Consider the following 9,606-nt stretch of genomic DNA (forward strand, 5'->3'; position numbering starts at 1 on the left):
TCCTGTACCGTTCGTCATATACTGGTTCCCTAATTTCTTATATTCAGTTTTATACATGTACATACTATATGTGGTCAGCATCTTCCATTCAATGACCTCTAATGGAAGCGTTCCACTTTGTAGCATACTTACAGGTGTAGCAAAGTGTCCGTACAGGATGTGCTGTGATCTTGGCCCGGTGAATAGGTCATAAGGTCCTCTTTTACCCACAACGTGCTTCAAGGTTTCATCTATGGAGCATTTTAGGTTGTAGGTTCCTGGTCCCGGCACACATTCCTGAAATATGAGCAGTGCATTAGGAAAGCAATGACACACGGCCCCTCTCATCCCATAATCACTTACATTGCTGCTTGCTGAGCCACATTTAGTCGTTTCGCTGTCCATTATACCCTTGGAGCTGGCAGACTCTGAAGCCCTCTCTTCTATGAGTGTGTGGATTCCCTGCTTTGCCGTAAGTTCCAGGTCCTGGGGTACAATTCTGTGTGGAGGACAGAAACAGGAATCATGAACAAAATAGATCACATAGCAAACATTCATCTGCATGTGACATCATTCACACACTGCCAGGAAGGGGGTACAGAACTGATTCAGGTGTCTATTTATTAAGATGAGAAAAGTCCTTTCTCTGGTGTTTTCACCAAAGGACTTTTCTGTGCTTTTATTACATTATTAACAGATTGGCACCAGTGAAATCAGTTTGTGAGGCTTACCCCCGCCCCTATAAATCTCTATGGAGATGGCAGCTTACTGTAATTTATTCAGATTGCGTTACACTGTACCCGACAACGGGGACATGCAAAAATGGAAATACTTTGCTTCGCCAGCGTCGGGTCAAGCTACCGTGTAAAACAGAGGGGGCGCTGCCAGGGCATGCTTATATTACTGTGACCGTTCGCCGGCAGCACTAGGCTGGGAATTGGTTAATCGGTCCCATAAATGCACAGTGTGTACCTAGAACTAGCCTACAGTTTGGCTGACCCACAATGTGTAGAGGATCATTGTGCATATTCCTAGAACTCCTCTATCACTGTTTAACATGCTCTACCTTTAATTCGTCCTTGAATCGCACATCTTTAGTGTTACACAGTCCTCGCACGCTGGCAGGTTTCTTTTCCATTAGCTCCAGAAATGACTTTATGTTGTATCGACCCGGCCCCATGTTTTGCTTCTAAAGTAATCAAGCATACAAACGTTTCAGAAAATTGATTCATGTTTCCCAGAGTGTAAATTACAGCTTCACCTCACCAGCAAACGGTTCCTCTCCCATGTTTCCTTGTACAGGACATGTGGCATCACAGTCAGCCGTTCTGTTTCTTCTGCTCTTTTCCATCCAGGCGTAGATGCAACTCACTCCAGAACGAAAGGATTATAGGGATTATAGGTTCCAGGCCCTAAACGTCTTGCCTGGATTAAATCACAGTCTTTTTACAGATACAATTTATGTCCAACATTCACATTCTTACTTAAAAATAAGAAAAAACGTGAAAAATGTTTTCTTTCTCAAGAAAAACATATAGAGAAAACCAGTCTTACCCTATAAAATACAGCCCTGCAATCAACAGAGGCTTAGGTAGATGAGGGACAGAGGGGGTAAGTGGTGTCCTGTGACCTCTAAAAGGACATTATTGTTATTCGGATGTAGCCTTGAACTGTACATCTTTCATAAACTTTCTTGAATCTAAAATCAACTTCATCAACTAGATCTTATTTAATAACATGGTGCAATGAGCATGAACTGTTTCAATCCACAGCAACCAACCAGATATCACTTTACAGGACTCTAGAGACACAAATTAATTTATGTAGTTGCCATTGGCTACTGCATGTTCCCCTCCTAATATTTTATGAAATATGTTCTTTAGAGTTTCTTAGCCAGTGGTGTATCATATATGTACTCACTGTCTCTGAAGTTGCCCTCTTGCAGTAAGGTACTTGTGTGTAGGAACCAGGTTTCTTAAATTCAGGATAAACCGCAGATACATCAAATCTATGGGATAAGATAGAAAATCTAAATGTAACTATTTATGTAAAAAAATGTATTTGTTGTTCACTCATTGGTTCGTGGCTAAAAAGTGTGTAAACATTAAAGAACAGTGGGGCCTGATTCACTACGGATAACTATTGCAATCGCGGCTGCGATTACGCACACAGGTGTGCTGAAACAATATGCTAATGAATGCTATCGCAATGCCGTCGCACAGCCAACATAAAGACGCCCACTACCGCTATGTCACATCCGTAATACCTTGCAGTGCTGTGTATACATCGGGAACATCGAGTAACATCGGCCCCTCACGCACAATTACAGCAGGTATGACCTTACTCATAAATTGCTCGTTGCACGCAGTGAGTACTCAAGCTGTGTATGCCGTCGCAGTGGACAATTTATGCACGTCCATGCAACGGCGTTCAAACGGACAGGCACGCCAACGTTTCTCCAGCCACTCCTCCATCACCACCCCCAAACACCCTCCTGTCCTTCAGTCTGTGATGGCTTTGTATCGATCGCAATGCTAACTCACGTACGCGCACTGCAATGCATACGAAGTACGTACCATCGGCCGATTTGCGATCCGTAATGAATCAGGCCCAGTGACCGCAAACCATGACTGATTCTACATAAGTAACTAATTGCTTCCTGACCATATGATAGAGGTTCCCAAACTCCGCCATACAGTCCATGTTTTAAGGATATCCATGCTTGAGCACAGGTGATCTACCGTATATACTCAAGTATAAGCCGAGTTTTTCAGCACAAAAAATGTGCTGAAAAAGTACCCCCTCGGCTTATACCCGAGTCAAGTGTAGCGCTGACCGGACGGAGTTCGGTCAGCGCTACACACTGCCAAACACACAGCCGCCGGAGCCGGCTGCTGCGTGTTTGGTGTAATCAGCAGCGGCTGAGAGTCTGTCAGACTCTCAGCAGCTGCTGCTGCTCCCACTGCGGGAGCCATCTTCCGGCTCCCGCAGTGGGTGATGGGAGACAAGTCGTCATGACGACGTCTCTCCCATGAAAGCGGCCGGAGGAGCGGACAGCGGCGGGACCAGGAGCGGGATTTTCAGGTAAGTGGTTTTTTTTTTTATTCTTGTTAAGTCTCTCTCTACTGCGGGGGGGGGGGAACTGTATAAATCACCGGGACTCTTGGAAATGGTTGCACCAGTTGTTTAGCAGATTAGAACTTAGATGCTGATTAAGTACCGCCGTGTGTAAAGTGGAATCCAGTTCTGACTTATATATTAAAGTAGGGTCATATGTTAATTTTTCATATACTGCAGTGTCCAAAAGTTGATTATCTAATTCCTGTTTGTACTGGAGAATATTTTGAATATTCAGGATTGAGGATGTTCATGGACACCATTGTTAATACACCGCTATTTAAGGTAAGCTTCCTTATTTGTCACACTTTTACACCCTGATGACAAGACCGCCCAGGTCTTGAAACGTTGGCGAATAAAGTCACTTTTCTTCATTTATAAAGACCGTGGAGTGCCGCCTGTAGCTGTTTTCTGACAGACATCGCATTTTTACATACATACACATATATATATATATATATATATATATATATATACACTGTACAAAAAAAATAGGCAGCACTCGGAGACTGGATAAGACTCGTGAAACCCTCAGCCGAGGGACTTTTAATCAATCATAGGTCGACGTTTCGGGGTCTTGCACCCCTTCCTCAGGACAGCAGAATAACACAATTCAAACAAACAGACATATTTATATCATAACTACTCACCACTAAACAGGCGCCATGCACACCTGAGCTCCGTCCAGCAGCCGCACTTCCGGTCGCGGCAAGTCCGCAAAAACCGGAAGTGACAATTAGATATCAGGTCTAAAAAATTTGAGAGGAGAGGGTATCCGGTGGAAGAATTGATTAAGGCTAGACAAAAAGCATTGTCTGAGTAGGGAAGAGTTATTGAGAATTGATCCTAAGGACAAAAAGCTAAATCAGCTACCATGGGTCCATGAATACGATGTTAAGAGCAAATATACCAACAAAAGAGCTAAGAAGTTATGGCCCATTATTACATCTGATCCAGAGCTAAAGTGTTTGCAGAATACTAAACTATTACCTAGCTATACCAGAGGGAGAAATATCAAAGATCTGGTGGTTAAAACTGATGTGACAAATTTTTTAAAACCTATGCCTAAGCCCAATTTCTTGACACGTAAAGATGGATGTTTTAAGTGCCTAGGGTGCACGACGTGTTCATATCTTGAGACCGGGGATACCATACTCCATCCATACTCGGGGAAAAGATATAAAATTAAGTGGCCTTTGACATGTACCTCTAGATTCATCATCTATGTTATTATATGCCCATGTGGCCTATATTACATAGGCAAAACTGAATGCCAATTTAAAATCAGAATGGCTCAACATAGATCGGCAATTAGAACAGCTATCTCCACTAATGGTAGTGAACAACCGGTAGCACGCCACTTTGCGCATAACAAACACAGTATAGCGACCCTCAGATATAAGATTATTGACCATGTACCCTTGTCACTAAGGGGTGGTGATAGAGGAAGGAAACTCCTGCAATTGGAGACACAGTGGATCTGTAGATTGGATACTCTTTTTCCTCGAGGGTTAAATGACTCTTTGGGTCTTATTAATTTCTTATAAATTTGTGTAATTTTGGATGGCTTTATATGCCAATGTTGTGGATCTTCTATGACATGAATATGTTCATTAAGGATTGTATATGCATTTAAATTTGGTAGTAGTGGTGTTTTTTTGCCCACTAGATGGCTCCATTTCTCCATTATGTAGTATTGATTTTTTACTTGTCATATTGATGACAATAAGAGGCAATGTCATTAGTGGCAAAATGTTTTTTATAGTGTTACTAATGCATTTTTTATCTTTAGTTATATGTCCACGTTAGAATATGTGTATTTTATTTGAGTATTTATATGTATGTGTATTCACTTTACACTTTTTGTAAGTATCACTTTTTATACACAACAAAGTTTGTATAATCCTTTCTGTGCATGATATTTGTACGCAGATCTTATGTTTTTTACACAGTGTACATGTGCTGAGATATATACACTTTATGGATCTATTGCATTATGATAATGACTAAGTTTGTTCACGATCGCACTGTGTATGTTATTGCAGGTTGCCATGGCGCTGGGTCCCGCCCGGGTGACGTCACTTCCGGTTTTTGCGGACTTGCCGCGACCGGAAGTGCGGCTGCTGGACGGAGCTCAGGTGTGCATGGCGCCTGTTTAGTGGTGAGTAGTTATGATATAAATATGTCTGTTTGTTTGTATTGTGTTATTCTGCTGTCCTGAGGAAGGGGTGCAAGACTCCGAAAGGTCGACCTATGATTGATTAAAAGTCCCTCGGCTGAGGGTTTCACGAGTCTTATCCAGTCTCCGAGTGCTGCCTATTTTTTATTTTTTTGTACAGTGTGTATTGGGGGTGCTGTCCTCCTAATAAGGAAGGCACCGGAGCAAGGTGTGGGCTGTTTGTCCAAGTTACACTGCGTGAAGGAGTGCCGGAGTTGTTGCTTATATATATCTATACACACACACACACACACGTATAATACGAGGGCAAATAGCACCCTGCCCTCCAGGAGGGCAAAAAGCGCCCTGCCCTCACAGCCTGCGGGTGCCGTCTTCACCCGCGGGACGCAGTGTCCCGCAGGGGGAGAAATGTGCGGTGACCCAGTCACCGCCGGAGAATAGACGCCGGGTAGCATCTATTCTCCCTCTCTGCAGCGCTTGGGGGCTGCCCGGCGTGTCCGTAAGTGCCGGGCACGCCCCCAAGTATGACGAAAAGGGGACGCGTCTTATACACACACCCCCTTTTTGGGCGCGCGCACAACGTTGCCCTCTCTAGCTCCGGCACCCTGCCTGCCGCCGGAGCTAGAGTGAACACTAGGACACTAATATATATATATATATATATATATATATATATACACACCCACACAGGACACTATAGAATTATATATATTTCTGCTGGTGCCTACCTGGTGCTGCAGTACTGTACAATAATATTGGGCAGTTTGCTGCTGGGCGCTGGCAGCCTGGCTCAGTGCTGCATTACATCTGCTGCCTGGTCTGAAGTCTGAGGCTGACGGCGCAGGGGCTAGAGACAGAGCAAAGGCTCCGTCAGCCATTTTTTTTTTTTAACTCCATCAAGCATCCAGCTGCCTGATCGCATGGAGGGGGATCAGATATTGAAGGGCGGGCTGAGTGTGAACTGACCTGGCGTCCCGGCAGCCCAATCCACCCCCATCCACCCCCGAAATCAGTCCAGGAGGGGCGCATACATAGCACCAGGACTCAGGGAACATTGAAGACTGGAGGCGGAGCAGCAGACTGGGCCGGCCAATGACATCGCCGGCACAGGACCCAGGCAGCTGCCGCAGCCTCTAGCATTGTGAGCCATATTCAAGTAGAGGTGTAGTTTTCACCTGTCCGACTGTTCGCTTCATTCGCCTGTTTCAGAGGCGAATTTATTCCATGCTCGTCCCCGCTTTTCGCCTAATTCAATTGCAAGACAGGCGAAAACGGAAATAGGCGACTGCGGAACAGGCGAAAAATACTGAAAGAATTGGGGAAATGAGTCTGTACCCCAGAAAAAGATATATTAACCTAGGGAATCAATATAAATGTGTACTAATAGCCCTAATAAGACTATTTTGGGTACTTAAGTTGTGTAAATTGCTTGCTATTAGCGTCTTTGTAAAAGTGGTGAAGAATGGCATAAAGCTGTATTTTTTGGTGAAATTAAGTAAACCAGTCAAATTTGGGGTGCTTGAAAAGGGTGCTAGCATGTTTTTATGTCTCTAAAGTGAACTTTTAAAAAACGTGAAAAATCCACCTGCTGCATGCACCTGCAATCCCAAAACCCCTGACCCATACTTGGGGAACCCCAAGAAGTCTATTTCGATACTTTTAATGTTTATCCCCCCACTTTTTAAATTCTCACCCCAAAAATGACATGTCTTTTTTGGGGTGTTCTTAGGTTTTTGTTTCTGTTTTTTTTGCAGATTTGTCCTTTGGTGGGCTGTCCCAAGGGGTCTGAGTTTTTTCACCACGTTTACACCCCAAAATAAAGATTTTGCATTTCTTTTCACCAGCTATTGATTGGAGAATCATTTTTGGAGAATTGTTTCCACTTAGGCGAAATTGTCCTGGAATTGAATTTGGCGAATTTTTTTTTAGGCAAATTTTTCACAAAAAAACAGGTGAATATGGCTTTTCGCCTCTAATTGAATTCCCCTCTATGTGTGTCTGTTTAGTTTGTCTTCTCCGCGGTTGGGTGGGAGGGAGCGGGTGTAATGGGCGCCGCCACTGGGATTCACCGGGTCTCAGCCTGCAATAGTGGCTTCTAAGAGAGGGAAGGCAATGCCCTCTCTCCAAGACAGCCTCAGCGGGCCGCCCATCAGGTCCCGACGCTCTTAGGCAGCTGCCTAAAGCTGCCTAATGGAAGCGCCGGCCCTGGAAGTGTCAGCTTATAAAACCTGCCACTACGTAAATAAAGCCCCTATAGTGCGAAGTTAGAGTTCAGCTGGAGACTATGGTGTATCCCTTCATGAGTGTTGGTGCAGTATTATATACATCAATTACCAGACCATATTTCAGTTTTTCGGTTATTCCAAAAAAATATATTTTTTAAAATGCTTTTTGTGCCCTGTTGTATGACACCTGACAGGAAGATCTCAACAGAAGGACAGCACTAGAGCATTTCATGGTAAAAAAATATTTTTCTAAGTTGGTTTAATTTCACTTTATTTTTCTATAAACATTTAGTTCTAATTTTAAGTTGCATAACATATCTGCAACTGCACGTTTAAATGTATTAACATGGGTGGGAGCTTTCATACTGCTAATCCTGCCACTAGCTAAAATACACTATAGGATTTGACGGCAGATAGGAACCACTTGGCCCATCTAGTCTGCCCATTTTATTTTGGTAAAAGAACCGTATATGATGATTTAGAAACATAGACTCTAGGGAAATAGATAGTGCACATTTATCAACAACATAAAAAATTATATTTCCATTTAAAATTCGATTCGCTGTTTACCAAACATGAAACTGGCATTTCACCTAAAAATTTTCAAAGTGTATTTTCAAGGTCATCAAGGCAAATTTACATCATTATTGGTAGAGTTCAGTATAAATGGACTGTGTCATTGTGTAATGTCAAAATGCCAAACTATTGGAACAGTGTGGAGGGTCAAAGAGCCTGATTCATTACGGATTGCACAGCGAAAATATGCTAATGTTTGCAATCTCAGTGCCATCGCAGCCTAAAATAAGGATGACCACTTCTCCTTACTCACATCCATAATACTTTGCAAATCTGCATAATCATCGGTAGCAACGAGTACCATCAGACCCTCACGCACACTTGCACAAGGTCAGAATTTGCTAACCTCATCGCACGCAGTGAGATCCCAAGCTGCATATGCCATCGAAGTGGCATTTATGCACGCCACTGTAATGGCGTTCAAATGCACTGGCATGTCTGAGTTTTGCCGACCACCCCCCCAATCACCACTCCCAAACACTCACTCTGTTATAGGCCTGTGTAGTCACTGCGATCGCAGTCCGATCGCAGTGACATTTGCGCACTGCAATGCAAACGCAACAATCGGCCGTCTTCGTGCATAATCGCAGTTGCGATCAGTAACGAATCAGGCCCAAAGTGCAAATAGGGGTGTGTTTACTTAATACAGAGTATTATCCTTTATTTCTTGCGCTGCTTATACATGAATGACTTACACCAATATTGTACCGTGTAAACCTTTTTTTTATCAGGAGACATCTGGGCATTATAGAACAGTTCTCTACTTGAAAGCAACTTCTATTACTATAATTGATGCTGCTATTATTCTGGTGCCATTTCAATTATAATCTATGTGATTCCCACTGTTGTCACATTCTCATTATTGCATATATTTTGCCACATTTTGGACTCAATTACTAAACATTATTTGTCCATATTATCTATTGTAGGCATTATTATTCTTTATAAATGATTGTCTATCTCCCCTTTAAAATACCTTGGGCTCATTTCAGCCATCTACTTAACGCAGGGGTGTATCTAGGGGTCCGAGCACCCCTGGCAAAGTAAAGGACCTGCGCCCCCCCTCCCACTCCCCTCCTTTTTATAGGAATAATTATACTTTCTGGAAGACTGCTGGGCCCTGTCACTGGTAAGCGGGCTGCTGGGCTCCCTGGCTGGTGCTGGCTGCTGGGCTCCCTGGCTGGCAGGTTGCTTGTCTAACCAGATGCAGCATGCAGACTCAGCATAGGGAAGTAGAATCCATGTGCAGGTGGAACGCATAATTCCTTTCTACTTCCCTTCCTGTGTACACACAGCACAAGTCCACTCACCACTATACAGGCAATCATTTGTCCAGTAGCCTGTCATTTAAAGTTTGTCCCACCCCCACCATTGGACCTTATCCAATCAGCGTGGGGTGTAGTGGACGGGTGACAGAGAGGACAGAGACAGAGACAACTTCAAGTACTGTATGTAATTTATGTGTTTAACACTTTGCTGCCAGCCAATTTTATGCGTTGGGGAGGAGGATTTGTGCTATAGAAGCTGCTG

At 43.6% G+C, this 9,606-nt stretch overlaps 1 long non-coding RNA gene across 1 annotated transcript; it reads right to left on the minus strand.

Moving 5' to 3' along the window:
• Positions 1-432: 432 nt before the first annotated feature.
• On the minus strand, positions 433-9,320 carry LOC148450998 (uncharacterized). The gene is made up of 5 exons (XR_015875185.1): positions 9,176-9,320; positions 1,900-1,987; positions 1,246-1,404; positions 1,046-1,168; positions 433-478 (listed from the first exon to the last, which is right to left on the minus strand). It is a non-coding gene; the product is annotated as an uncharacterized LOC148450998 (long non-coding RNA).
• Positions 9,321-9,606: the final 286 nt, after the last annotated feature.

This window comes from Taudactylus pleione, unplaced genomic scaffold (genome assembly GCF_031769625.1).
Source record: "Taudactylus pleione unplaced genomic scaffold, aTauple2 ptg001226l, whole genome shotgun sequence".
In the NCBI taxonomy this organism is placed as follows: Eukaryota; Metazoa; Chordata; class Amphibia; order Anura; family Myobatrachidae; genus Taudactylus; species Taudactylus pleione.